Consider the following 14,799-nt stretch of genomic DNA (forward strand, 5'->3'; position numbering starts at 1 on the left):
ATACAGATGGCCAACAAACACATGAAAAGATGCTCAACATCACTAATTATTAGAGAAATGCAAATCAAAACTACAGTGAGGTATCACTTCACAGCAGTCAGAATGGCCATCATCAAAAATTCTACAAAAAATAAATGCTGGAGATGGTGTGGAGAAAAGGGAACCCTCTTGCACTGTTGGTGGGAATGTAAATTGATACAGTCACTGTGGAGAATAGTATGGAGGTTCCTTAAAAACTAAAAATAGAACTACCATGTGACCCAACAATCCCAGAACTGGGCATATACCCTGAGAAAACCATTCAAAAAAACACATGCAGCACAATGTTCATTGAGCCAGGACATGGAAGCAACCTAAATGTCTATCTACAGATTAATGGATAAAGAAGATGTGGTACATATATATAATGGAATATTACTGAGCCATAAAAAGGAATGAAATTGGGTCATTTGTAGAGATGTGGGTGGACCTAGAGAGTGTCATACAGAGTGAAGTAAGTCAGAAAGAGAAAAGCAAATATCATATAATAATGAATATATGTGGTATCTAGAAAAATGGTACAGATGAACCAGTTTGCAAAGCAGAAATAGAGACACAGACATAGAGAACAAATATATGGATACCAAGGGGGAAAGGGGTGGGGTGGGAGGAATTGGGAGATTGGGATTAACACATATACATTATAGATACTATATATAAGATAGATAACTGATGGGAACTTACTGTATAGCACAGGGTACTCTACCTAATGCACTGTGGTAACCTAAATGGGAGGGAAGTCCAAAAGAGAAGGGATATATGCATGTGTGTGGCTGATTCATTTTGTTGTGCAGTGGAGGCTAACATAACATTGTAAAGCAACCATACTTCAATAAAAATTAATGAAAAAGATGAAATAAAAACTGTTTGGTGTGGCCTAAAAAAAACTGTGAGCAGAAACTAACACAACATTGTAAAGCAACTATACTCCAATAAAAAATATAAAATTAAATTAAATTTTAAAAAAAGTTGTGAGGAACCTATCTCTGCAGCTGTGTTTCAAATGTGCACTTTTATACTTAGACTAGGCACACTGAGGATAATGTTAAGGTAATGAAGCTTTCTTAATGTTATTGAGACCCATAATCACTTATAATTTATGTAGTAAATTTAAAAGTTAAAAAACACATTCTAAATTAGTTTCTGATTAATTCTAAAATTGTTCTAATTTAATTCTAAAGATTAAAAAGGGAATATCTTAACCTGTAATTAGTTAACAAACTAATATTTTTAATATTTGCAACATCCAAAATGGTTTAGTTGAATTTAGGAACTTCCACTGTTATTAAGAACTCTGTTTTAAAGAAACAGTAAAAGAGGAAATTAACCCTAAAAAACTCAAAACATTTTCCACCAGATACTGATATACACATGTAACAAAGATTATAAAATGTTATTCATTTAAATATATACAAACTCTTTTAAACTCAAATACTGTTTTTAACTCATCAAGTACATATATAAGATGAAGAAGGCACATTGAAAGAGAATATACTGCAACAGCCTAGACCATACTGTTAACTCGAATAAGCTGCAATTTTTTTGCAACAAAAATGCCTTGCCTTTTTTATTCCAACATGGACAGAGATTTTCCTTATAGGCATGTGAAAATTAATAAAGAGCAACTTCATTTAAAATGGAGTCAGAGGTCAGAAGGGAGAGCTCTCACACAGTACCACTTGGTCAATAACAGGAAGGACTCTCAATTACAGACCCCAACAAGAAGAGTCATCAACAGTTAAGAATTGTCAGTTACAGGTCTCAACAGGAAAGATGTACATTGCATCTCCTTCAGAAAATTGAACACCCCAGCAACTAAGCCGGTGAGAACATTTTCGCTCTGATTTCTCACTTTTGTCCAATGGGTTTTCCTTCAAAACAATCCCTCCCAACTTCTTCATTTTTCTCTATAAAATGACATTCCTTTCCTTTGTTTATTGGACTTGCCTATGGCTTTTCCTATAGCCTGCTTGTCAGGAATTGTAATTATTTGCTGTTCCCAGATAAACCCATTTGCTGGTTAAATTCCTGGCTGTTTTATTTTTTAGGTTAACAGACAACTGTAGCTATTTCTCAGTTGAACTCATTATTTTGGATTTAATAAAGATCATGTCATGTGTCCACATGTGAGTATTTAAGGCAGCGTCAGCTGCAAAATGTTTTGCGCACACTTCGCTTTATCTTTCTGACACTACACCATCAGATGATTTATCCTTGTGCCTAGGTTTGTTCTCTTGTGGGTTATCTTCCCCACACCCATTCTGTTTGGACACTGGCTGAAGTTACTTCAATTTGTTCACTATGCAGAGCTGCCTGAACAGAGAGACTTGGGACATATAACAGAGGCCACATTTGGGCACTGGTAAGAAGAATCATTCAATTTGTGTTACAGGTTGTTGTCATAGAATTGCAGGAGATTTTTCATTATGAAACTGCACACAGCACATTTGTGAACCTTAAAAACATTTCTCTTTAGCTTTTCCAGTGACTGGGTAATAGTTCCTTTGGGAGATATAAAATCTAAAACTGATTCTGAAACCAAGCAGGACCTTGGGGGGCTTTCCCCAGGATAGAGAACCCCATGACCCCTGCCTCTTGTTTGTAGAAAAACTGTTGGCCTCCTAGGCCTTCCTTGAGTTCCAAAGAAATTCAGTCAGAGAAGTGAGAAAATGCAGAAACAAAGGAAAACAGTCAAGTGAGACAAAACAATAATAGTTTAGACATAAAACAAATTCAAGGACTTTTAGCTCCTCCTCAAGGCTATAGATCATACCCTGAGACATATCCTTGAGTTGTTTTGCAAATATTAAAACCCTCACCGGGTGGAAAAAATTAACTGCATATTGACCACCAGCACAAAGACCACCCCAGACCAGGTGAAACCAGAAGGTTGATGAATGAGATTCCCAAAACATCATCCTGCTACCACACCAACAACTGATAAGAGAATTGTGCATGAGCTGATCACACACTCTGCGATCCTTTCCCTCATACTGTTTTTATTTTCCTTTTTTTAAAAAATAAATTTATTTATTTTTGGCTGCATTGAGTCTTTGTTGCTGCACGTGGGCTTTCTCTAGGTGTGGTGAGTGGGGGCTACCCTTCGTTGCGGTGTGTGGGCTTCTCATTGCAGTGGCTTCTCCTGTTGCAGAGCACAGCCTCTAGGCACATGGGCTTCAGTAGTTGTGGCACGTGGGCTCAGTACTTGTGGCTTGCAGGCTCTAGAGCACAGGCTTAGTAGTTGTGGTGCATGGGCTTAGCTGCTCCGCGGCATGTGGGATCCTCCCAGACCAGGGCTCAAACCTGTGTCCCCTGCATTGGCAGGTGGATTCTTAACCATTGCACCACCAGGGAAGTCCCATAATTTTTTTTAAAAACCGTTTTCTGAAAGTCATTAGGGAGTTCAGGTCTTTTGAGCATTAGCTGTCTCTTCTCCTTGTTGCCTTGCAATAAATGCTGTAGTCCACTTCATCACCAATGGGTGTCAGTAGATTAGCTTTTCTGCACATCAGGTGAATGAACCCAAGTTTTGTTCTGCAACAGTTTTTCCATTTTCTCCTTTGGAATGGAAAACTTGGCATCTTCTTTTGTTTCTGTTTTCTTCTCATTTGTCACTTCTGTTCGTTATTTTTTTTAGAGTCTCTTGTTACAACTTTTTAGAGTACTTATATGTAATTATGTATTAGAATGATAATTTGTTTATTTAAAAATCTTCAACAACAATTATTTATAGATGTTATACACTGTGCTGTGCATTGTGATGACTGAGAGACAGTTCAGAAAGAATCCCTGCCTTTTTAAGTTTATAGTCTAAAAAAGAAGATAGAAAAAGGAAACAGGCAAAAACCAAGGGAAAAATGATCATAAATGCTGTAAAAGAAACAAACAGGTTTGGAGAAGTGAGACCAATTTAGGTAAAAATTGTTGAAGTGGAAGTTTAATATCTGTCACCTCCTCCTATAAATGACTTTAATTTCCATGAAAAGAGGTGTCAGTACCTAACAGACTGTCTATTCCACTGTAAGTGCAAGGTAAATAAGTTGAATGAGAAAAATGAATGAATGGATGACTTACATTTATTAAATGTCTACCAATTTCACTGAACTGAGTTCGTTGTGTACATTATCTCATTTTATCCTTATAGCGACCCTAAGCCATCCAGATTTTATAGGTAGTAATATTTTTATAGGTAATATGTATCTTGTCCAAAATCAGAGAACTTGTTACATGCTGGGCCATCTGATTCCAACATGGAGATGTGTGGCCAAGGTAATTAATCATTGGAGGTAATGGTTCTATAAAATTAGACTTATTCAGTACATAATAATATTCTTACTTCAGTCCTGTTCCATTTATTCTGTGCATTGACTTTTATTCACTTAAATTTTACATTTGAATGTAAGTAAATAATTGACTTTTATATGTATAATTTCTCCAAGATAAACATTTAAAAAACACTCTTTAAATTCAGTCATCATGTCCATAAATATTCTGTTATTCAAAGATTATATTGTGAGTTAATCTCTAACAGCTCATATATGAAATAAAATGGGAAGGAGAGAGAAGAAGAAAACGGTTAGTATATACAAATAACACATACATGTAACAAGAAAAGAGAAAATATCAAAGATACTTTAGTCCTCATTTCTGTAAATTGGTTATTATGTCATAGTTGATATCTGTGGTTTTCTTCTTTAGTGCCCATCTCATACTTCCTTGTCTTCAGCCAGAAACTTCTCTGGGTTCTTTACCTGGAGGGGTGATCCAAATCTCCACTCCTACAAGGTGTGCTTCTTTAACCAACTTGCCTTATTTGGTTGCTGTTAGTGTTCCATTAAGATTTGCAACTTGGTTTTGAAGCAAAAGAGGCATTCCGGAGAATCCCCTGAGTTCAAGACATCATCCTATTTATCTCCATTTTGTCACAGCAGCTAAACTTCCCCTTGATAATCAGAATGAGTCACTCCATACAATAGATTAACTTTTCTTTTTTTTTTGCCTTTTGGTTGAGAGGCAAAAAAAGCCCCAAGTGACTAGGTGGTAGTCTCATCTTCCAATTCAGTGGAACCATTATTGAGTCCCCTGGTGGAAATCAAATAAGAAGAACAAACCTGACTCCATATTGGACCCATTCCTTTAGCTCTAACCTTTGTGCTCTGTTGCCTGTGCTTAGTGATACTGGCTCTGTCCCTTTGTAAAAGAATGTTGCCTATAGCCTGGAATATACATAATAGCCCTTTCTCAAGGCTCTGCCTCCCAGGCTTGATCTTTAAAGGTATAAAACTTTTCATTCACATAGAGATAAAAAGTTGCAAAACAGAGAATAATATTTGTCTTTTTGGAGGTTTATAGGAATCTTGTGACTAGACCTATGTGGACAGGTGCAAGAGCAAAGGATTATCACATCCCCTCTGGGTCTGGCCAGCACCAAGAAGTTTGCACCAACCAGCCACATCCAATTCTCTTTCAGTATAAAAGAAACCTGAATTCTAGCTTGAGTAAGATGGTTCTTTGGGACACTAGTCCACCATCTCCTCAGTCCTTGCCCCAACACGTCATCTTTCAATTTGTTGGCCTTTTGTGTGATGAACAGTACAAGTTTGGACTTGGTGACAGAAAGGTTCCCCATTGAGAACTGAGGTCAGTCGATGGAATGGGAAGCAAAAATTCTGCAGGTGTAAGAGTATAATCCCACTTCCACTTCTTGATTCTGGCACTTACGTATGCGGGATATGGGGAGATATCACTATATAATAGTCTCTGAATTAAAGCATACACTGCCTCCTATAAAACAAACAAAAAATCTTTTCAGGGTGTTGCCTTCCAAGTGTTGCTGTAACTCATCAGTGAGCCATTCCATCTTTCAATTAGGCTAGCTACTTCTGGGTGATGGGGCATATGTTAAAATCCATTGTAAACCCCATTCACTCTGTGCCTTGTCTATTCACTCTTTCCATGATGTCTTTAATGAGTGGAAGCTATTTGTTTTAATGTGCTTAAATTTATCATTTTTTCTTTTTTTATGATTAACGCTGTCATGGTCTCTATCATGTTCGCCATTGGGTCCGCATACAGCAGAACTGTTACAGGTGTTTGTGTAGGTGTGACTCTCTCCAGGTTCCTGGGAGGACTCCTACAGGGTCACTGAGTGGGTCCTTGGGCAGGCAGAACTAGCCCTGGACCACAACTGAGTGAGGCTGGAACAGGGTCACAGAGCTGCTTTTAAGGTTCACAGCCAGGTCCAAGATCTGAAGGCCTGCCTCTGGGGGCATGAATAAGGGTGTGTCCTGCCAGATCCCTGGGCAGGCATGACTGTGACTAGGAGGGATTGGAGCTGAATCAAAGGGGTTGCAGGACCTGCAGTTAGGTTGAGGTCAGGGAACCTGCCTCCAGGGGCACAGATGGGCATGACTCCCACTGGGTCCCTGGGCTGGCAGGAGTACATATAGACCACAGCTGCAGCTAAGGTTGGTTAGTTGAGGGGCTGAAGCTAGGTTATAGGGCTGCTTCAGGATCCGCAGTAGGGACCAAGATCGGCAGACCTGAGGCACGGGCAGGTGTGGCTCTGAGTCCTTTGGTGAATGATGCTAGTAGCAAGATGAAGGCCAATCAGGGCTCTAACCAAATCCATAGGAACATGGGGCTGTTTCCAGATCTGTAACTAGGATCATAGTTGGCCAGCCTACCACCAGGGTGCAGACCTACCAGACCTACCTTATTAAATGCAGCTCTATTTACAGTAGCCAGGACATGGAAGCAACCTAAGTGTCCATCGGCAGATGAATGGATAAAGAAGATGTGGCACATATATACAATGGAATATTACTCAGCCATAAAAAGAAATGAAATTGAGTTATTTGTAATGAGGTGGATGGACCTAAAGTCTGTCATACAGAGTGAAGTAAGTCAGAAAGAGAAAAAGAAATACCATATGCTAACACATATACATGGAATCTAAGAAAAAAAAAAAAGGTCATGAAGAACATAGGGGCAAGACGGGAATAAAGACACAGACCTACTAGAGAATGGACTTGAGGATATGGGGAGGGGGAAGGGTAAGCTGTGACAAAGTGAGAGAGTGGCATGGACATATATACACTACCAAATGTAAAATAGATAGCTAGTGGGAAGCAGCCGCATAGCACAGGGAGGTCAGCTCGGTGCTTTGTGACCACCTAGAGGGGTGGGATAGGGAGGGTGGGAGGGAGGGAGATGCAAGAGGGAAGAGATACGGGAACATATGTATAACTGATTCACGTTGTTATAAAGCAGAAACTAACACACCATTGTAAAGCAATTATACTCCAATAAAGATGTTTAAAAAAAAAAAAACATGGCCCTCCACAGTCTTGGGCTCCATAGGGCTTTCACCATCTAGATCCCAAATCTCCCACAAAAGCACTCTTGTTTGTGGATGACTGCCAAATTATTGTTGCTGTGGGTGGATATGAGTGAGGGACATCCTATTCTGTCAACCTGTTGACATCCCTTGCCTAGCAGTGAGCATTCTGTTAACTGAAATTTGAACCAAGTCTCTAAGATAGGTCATTCCTAATATAGCATACAGTAGCCTATTCTATTCTGTATTGAGCAAACTATATCTCTAGCATCATGTTCACATTCTAAGTACTACAATCAAGATTTATATTTAAAAGCAGAATTCACTGTAGATCATAATTTGCTGCAGCAAAGAACAGCTAGAATGAGAATTTATTACAGATTAAAAATACAGGTGAAGCTCTATGGGACTTTTATGAGGAAAATAAGTGTTAGTGATTAAAGTTTGAAGCTTATCTACCATGAGGTGATGTTATAGAACACATTTAGAGAAAAGCTACCAAACAGCATAGGTATATTTTTTTCTCAAGCAATTTTTGTGGTATTTATGGTTTGAATAAAGAAGATTAATCTTGATGCACATGATGACAATATTAGTTTCTGGGTATGGATAAATGGTTTGAAAACAGATTTCTGTTTAAAGCCTGTCAGGGTAGACAATTTTATTATTTTATTTTACTTTTGAAGAGCAAAATTATTACCACAATATACATCCATTTATATCTCTGGACTTTAATGAATAAGGAATGTTTCAGATCCAGAAATGACCAACAATGTGAAACGAATTACAAAAACTGAGGTTTTCAGATCTTTCTCCTGTGGTTTGGTATTAATATAATGTAATATATTATATTATTATAATTACTTTAAAACACTTAAGTATAAACCTTCTGGAATTATGCATATTTAAGTGTATATGTGTGTGTGAGTATGTGTGTGTGTATTTCTTTTCATTGGTACCCTAACAGGTGTTACCTAACAAATGGCCTGTCATTTATTAGACTACAACCCAGAGGAAAATCCTAAAGTCACTTTAATTTTTCATTTGAAGAGCTTGACGCGCAGGCTCAGCGACCATGGCTCACGGGCCCAGCCGCTCCGCGGCAAGGGGGATCCTACCGGACCGGGGCACAAACCCGTGTCCCCTGCATCGGCAGGCAGACTCTCAACCACTGCGCCACCAGGGAAGCCCAACAATAAACTTTTGAGTAACTTTTTTTCTATGTATATACCTGAAGTTTAATAATTATGAAAGCACCTGGTTAGATTAGAAAAAGAAAATACAGTTTCTTATTCAAAACACAAGATCTCAGTTTTGTCTGGGTGCTAAACCTTACTAATAATTTTTTTTAAGTTATAGTAATTTAACTGTTTCATTTTTAATTGGCTAATTCTATGACTTATTTTATCCCTTACAGATGTAAAGAAAGGGAAAGTGAACTCCCTGAAGATTTTTTAGGCTAGACAGTTCTTTCTGTCTCTCCATATTCTGCTGGTTTTTTACTGGTTTCCAACTCCTTTTCTCACTCATGAATCTGTTGCTTCCTCTTTGCTCCAAAACATAGTACCTTCAGGAAAATCAACATATACTGGTTATGATGGCCTTCCATTATTTATGCTTTTTTCAACAGACTGTGATACGTATTAATAGCAGTACTGCTGTCTCTCAACTGGAAAGATCATGAAGTTTTATTTTTAATGTCACATAGATTCTTTGGTAACTGTTATGCATACCAGTAGATAAACCTCAAAGTTAATTTTAAAATCTTATATGGACAAGACAAAGAATGCTAAAATTATGACCAGGAGTCACTGTTGCCCTCAGTTCTAAGAGTTATTTTTTTAAAAAAGAAGAAGGAAAAAAAAAGAAAGAAAAGAAATAGGGTTAATGAGAATAAATATATCAGAACCGTTTGGAGATTTGTTGGTTGAAAGTGTTTTAGCACACCACCAGTCCTGAGAATTTTGCATTAAGAGAGTCTTACACAATTTTGGCAGCTCTGAGGTGTTCTGTGTTTTCAAAATATAGGATTACCATCACTGTCTATTTTTTACCAATTGGAAACTTTAGATTTTCTTTGGTAATTACAAATTATACAGATTCCAAGTTTTATGAAACATTTGAATCTACCGTGAAAATGCCTATTTCTGGTTTTCTGCTCCCCAAATCTTATCAATACAGGTAACTAACTGGTAATTACCATATGATACAAACAAAGGCCTTTTCTTTTTTTCTATTTCAGTGAGGCCCTACATTTTTCATGATACAATTTAAGGATATTTAGCTTATGGATCTGTTTTAAGAAACTGATCTGCAAGGAATAATTGTATATAATGTTATTTAGATTTATTTAAAACTCATTTAAGAGAAGGATGTCTGGATGTATTTATCAGAATATATGGAAAACATTGCAAAGAGATGAAAGTCAGTTATATTATCCCATCCATTAGAAATAACCAGTATAACTAAACATTAAAAAAAAAATTCCTGTTTAGAATACTTTAGGATAGACATCTTTCTTAAAGGCCCAAGAGGGTAACTTTGTGATATTTAAAGGGCTTAAATTTTAGGAAGCAAGATAAATGGCCTTTTTAAACCAAGCATTTTATATAGGAAAAGCATTTATTTTTCATTTTAAAGCTATCAAATAGGTATGATATCCATACTTTAGAAATGAGCAAAGATGTTTGCTGTGATACTGGATATTACAGCTCCTGCAGTCATTCTTTCCATTTTTAAGGGTGTATTCTAGCAGTGGAAAGCATCTAGCATGTCAATGATTGTACTAATTCAGAAAAAACCCATTAATATTAGTTTTCATTTTTTTGAACTTTAAGTTTTTGAGAAAAGGGTACAGTTGGAGGTTATCACCCACAAATATATTTAAATGGGTATTTCTTACTTTGAATTTAAAGTAATCTTATTAATTTCTATTTTAAATACATAGTTATATATTTAGTTACATTGCCAGTTTTTAAAGTTCTCAATTTCAGTGAGACAAAGTATACTAAAATGTTTAAATAGCTACATTCATTCTTACATTTTAACATTTCAGCAACCATTCTGGCTTACGGAACTTGCATTCTGGTTCCATGTTATGACACATGCCCCTTGGTTTTAAAAACAAAAAAAACCCTTCCATTTTGTTAAACTATTTTACCAAGTGGAATGAACCAGCCAGCACATCTAATGTACTTATCTACTTATCATTGGTGACTCTGTTACCTTCTAACTGCTGAACCAGTCTCTCCTGATATATAAATGATTCCCTGGGAGACTTTGGAAGCTGTATTAACTCTTTCAGTCTTTTATTTTATCTCTTATTATTTTTTTCTCATAATTAATCTAAATAGAAGGCAGTTATCTAGTTTAGTGGCTATTACTTTGAAGATTCTCAGATCATGTTTTAGTTTCTTTTAGCTTTGTAGCCCCTGAGAAATACATTACTTTATAATGTAATGGCAATTTGTACTAGTATACCACACAGAGAGAATTATTCTTATTATTTGATGAATGAACAATCTCAAAATTATAATATTGTAACTGAAAGGACTTTGAGATTTAAGGAACTGATGAAAAGAATTAGAAACTTTTGTGTAGTACTTACTCTATTTTCAGTCATCTGCAAAATGTGAAGTTATAGCTTTGGAATATAGATCCAAGTGAGGGAAAAAACTAGTAAAATTCACATCTGGAAAGTACCCAAAGTTGCTAAAAGGTAGTAAATGTGGTTTTCAGTGTAAGTTATTGACATAAGATGATTTATTTATAATATATTTAGATTTTGAAAGTTACTGAGAGAAACATACATACAAACTAGATTTTCTTTTCTGAATCAGTGGAACAGAATTGCGGGGGAGCTTTATTACAGTAACCATGTCTATGAAGAATATTTACATCTAAGCCTACTCCTATAGGCTTTAAGCTCAAATCATCAGAATTTAAATTAAGTTATTCCTTATTTTGCCTATACCCATTTTTTTCTTTCAGTGTCATTTTTGCTTGACAAAATGTTGGTGACATAGTGTATTTTTATTTGGTAGGTCCTTGGCAAGAATAATTTGCCAAAAGCAATAATGGCTCAGATTAACAATGAAGTGGAATTGAACCAATTTCCAGCTTCTACTAAGGAGCAGACATTCTATGGGTATTTCATTTTTAGATTATAAGTATGTTAAGATTTATTAATGGAGAGTTAAGCCTATGTCAGATTATGGGAGGAAGACTGTTAGTGACATCATAGTTGTACTTTTATTTTCTAACTTCAAACTCAACTAATACAGTTAGATATTTCTATTACATCATAGTGATTATATTTTTATGATAAAAAGGTAATATTTCCATATCTTTACAAATTGTCTCTGCAGAGATGTCAGGCGATGATGTTATTGGCATCTCGATTTGGCAGTATCCAAAAAATGAGACTGCCTTAAAGTATATGTGCTACTTCGGTTACGTATCTCTCTCTGCCTAGGGCCTAGGCCAGTTCCAACGAATACCAAGATCTCGTACATAATAGTTTATAAAGAATTTAAGCGTTCAGACAGTTGGTTGAAAACAGAAAACTTAACAAAATTTTTTTTAAACTAAAATTTTTAAATTTCAGTTTGAAGTGCCTGGTTTATAAAATCAGATTCTTTGATTATTACCTTTCTCTTTTAAACTGAATAATTTTGCTGATTAAACTTAAAGCCCTAGGCTCAATTGTGATGATTTATTGATAAAATTGCTTCTTGAGGATTTGAGGTCCTACAGTGTCATGACGTTTATTAAATTGTCCTTGTTTTCCCAAATACTGGTCTAACCATATCAAGACATCACTATTCAATTAAACAAGTTAAGAAATCATCCTGTAAATGAATGTTTAAGTTACTAAATTGTATCATCTGCTGTGGAAGTATCAATGTTCCCTACATTAAGAGGCGCTGTCATCTCCTCAAAACACATGCTGTTTCCTTGGTATTAGCGGAGACTGTGTTCATTTAAAGATGGGAAACCTTTCATGCAGTTCCTAGAAACACTTGTTTTTTCTAGAAAGAAACTTTTCTATGATTAGTTTATAATTATGTTTTCTCTAAGTGCTTTCTTTTATTTCAGTTATCAATTTAATTTTCAAGTTGACAAATGCTACGTAAAGTCTTTCATACTGAGACTGGTCCATTAAATTATTGAAAGTTGCACTGCTCTTCATCTTTCAGGTGTCTGAAGTGAATGCCATCAGGTGTTTGGAAGGAGTAAGATGATAAACTTTATTCATTTTCCTTATACAAAGCGATGGCTTCTAATGCTTATATTTCAAGTCTTTTTTTTTAAAGACAACAACCCTAACAGAGTAAAATTTGCATTATCTTCATGGCCGTACGTGTTTCAGGACACCTAGGAGCCTCGCCTGGGCACCCTATTCCCATCCAGAACGCTGAGTACCCCCAGGCCCCCCTGGACCTGATAAGCAACATCCAGGCCCGTAGCCCTTCAGAACCACTCTGTGTATGCCGAGTGTAGGGCAACACACTGAAATCTTTCTTGGGACAGCTTGAAAACCCCAGCAGTCCCAGAGGTTCACGAACACCGTTCTGACAGGTCCACCATGCCGTGGAAATCTGACTCATTGCCCTAATCTGAGCTGCACTGAGAAAAACACTCGGCTTGGCATTCCATCTAGGACCTCTTGCCTGAATTCACCCTGCCTCTGGGAGAAAGTTGGCTTGCGTTCCGACTGCATCTAAAGCCCAGTTCTTCGTGTGACTCTGCAGGCTTTTGAAGAACCACAGGCCTGTAGGCCTAGCTAGGGTGTTCCTTCGTTGGGGCAGTTCAGGTCCCAATAATGTATTTGATTTTTTCTGTTGTTGCTGGTGCTTCCTGTTGCATCAGCTAGAGATTGTTTGTCTTTTTGTAGGGTACCCTTGTGACACTTATGCCCAGTTAGAAAATACTATATGGCTTCTTTGGGCCTCTGCTATCTTTTCAAGAGCCATTTTATAAAAATCCTAGGTAGCCTATTTTAGTATTTAAATATATATATACATGTGAGAGATACTTTTAGAACAGACTTTTTTTTTTACTTTAACATTCCTGAATTCACATTTTTAAGATTAAACTTAAACTTTCCAGAATTTATATTTGCCTTTTTCCACAGCAGTGTAATAGACCATAATTCAGCAATAGAAGAAATTGATGTCTGGTTAAAGGAAACAGATGTGAAGGGAAAATAATTGTTTTAATGTAACAGAAATGAATTTTTAAATAAAATTATTTTGTTTCATAATTTTGTATTTGCTGCTACAGTTGCTCAATATTTTATAGAGCTAACATATAAATCTGGCTCCATTCAAAAACTGGAGTACTTTCTAATACCGCTAGCCTAGGAGGAAACTGTGCACCAGTCTTCCAGATGGGTGACTGATGGCCTTGTTTAGCTGATGCATACTTTAAAATTCACCTATAGCCCAACATCAAGGAAGTTTGGGAGAAACTTTTATCTTTATAGTTATAGAATTATGATTCTTTTTGGGCACTGGCATTTTGTGAAAGCTTTGGGGGAGGGAGAGTGAGGCTGGGGAAGAAATGTGAATTATGTAGAAGGGTGTTTTCATGTTTTCTACCCTGTCCTAGAACGAGTACAACTTTCTTACCTGTGTCAGGTCCTAGTTCACCAGCTTTGTATCCAGTGATCATCTCATACAAGTTTGGCTATACTTGGTGATAGTGCCCATAGCTAAGTTATTTGGCATGTTTGACTTTCAACAGTAACAAAAATGGTTTTGGATTTTGTTTTATTTCCTAAAAATATATACAATGTCAGAACTTCACATTTTATATACTAGTATCTGGCTATTAGTATTTTACAGGAACCATAGTTCTTGGTGACTATATATATATATATATATATATATATATATATATATATATAGGGTGGGCAAAAAAATTCGTTCAGTTTTTTCTGTAAGATGGCTCCAGTAGCACTTAGTTGCCTTTAACTTCATTCAAAACAATTTTGTTAGATTGCATGTGACAGCTGTCATATCAGCGTGCATTTAAAAAAAGACATCAAAATTGGTGAATTTTTGTGTAGCCATTGTAATATTGAAAAGGGAAGAAAAGAAACAACATTTTTGGCATATTATGTTTATTATTTCAAGAAAAGTAAAAACATAACTGAAACGTGAAAAAAGATTTGTGTAGCATGTGGTGAAGGTGCTGTGACTGATCGAATGTGTCAAAAGTGGTTTGCGATGTTTCGTGCTGGAGATTTCTCACTGGACAATGCTACATGGTAGGTAGACCAGTTGAAGTTGATACTGATCATATTGAAACAATAATTGAGAAAAATCAACGTTATACCATGAGGTAGATAGCCAACATACTCAAAATATCCAAATCAGGCGTTGAAACTAATTTGCACCAGCTTGGTTATATGAATT

At 36.4% G+C, this 14,799-nt stretch overlaps 1 pseudogene; it reads right to left on the reverse strand.

The window, feature by feature from the left end:
- Window positions 1–2,105: 2,105 nt before the first annotated feature.
- Window positions 2,106–14,053, reverse strand: LOC115865724 (zinc finger protein 532 pseudogene; annotated as a pseudogene).
- Between the last annotated feature and the right edge of the window lie 746 nt (window positions 14,054–14,799).

The sequence above is a fragment of the Globicephala melas genome, chromosome 5, assembly GCF_963455315.2.
Source record: "Globicephala melas chromosome 5, mGloMel1.2, whole genome shotgun sequence".
NCBI lineage: Eukaryota > Metazoa > Chordata > Mammalia > Artiodactyla > Delphinidae > Globicephala > Globicephala melas.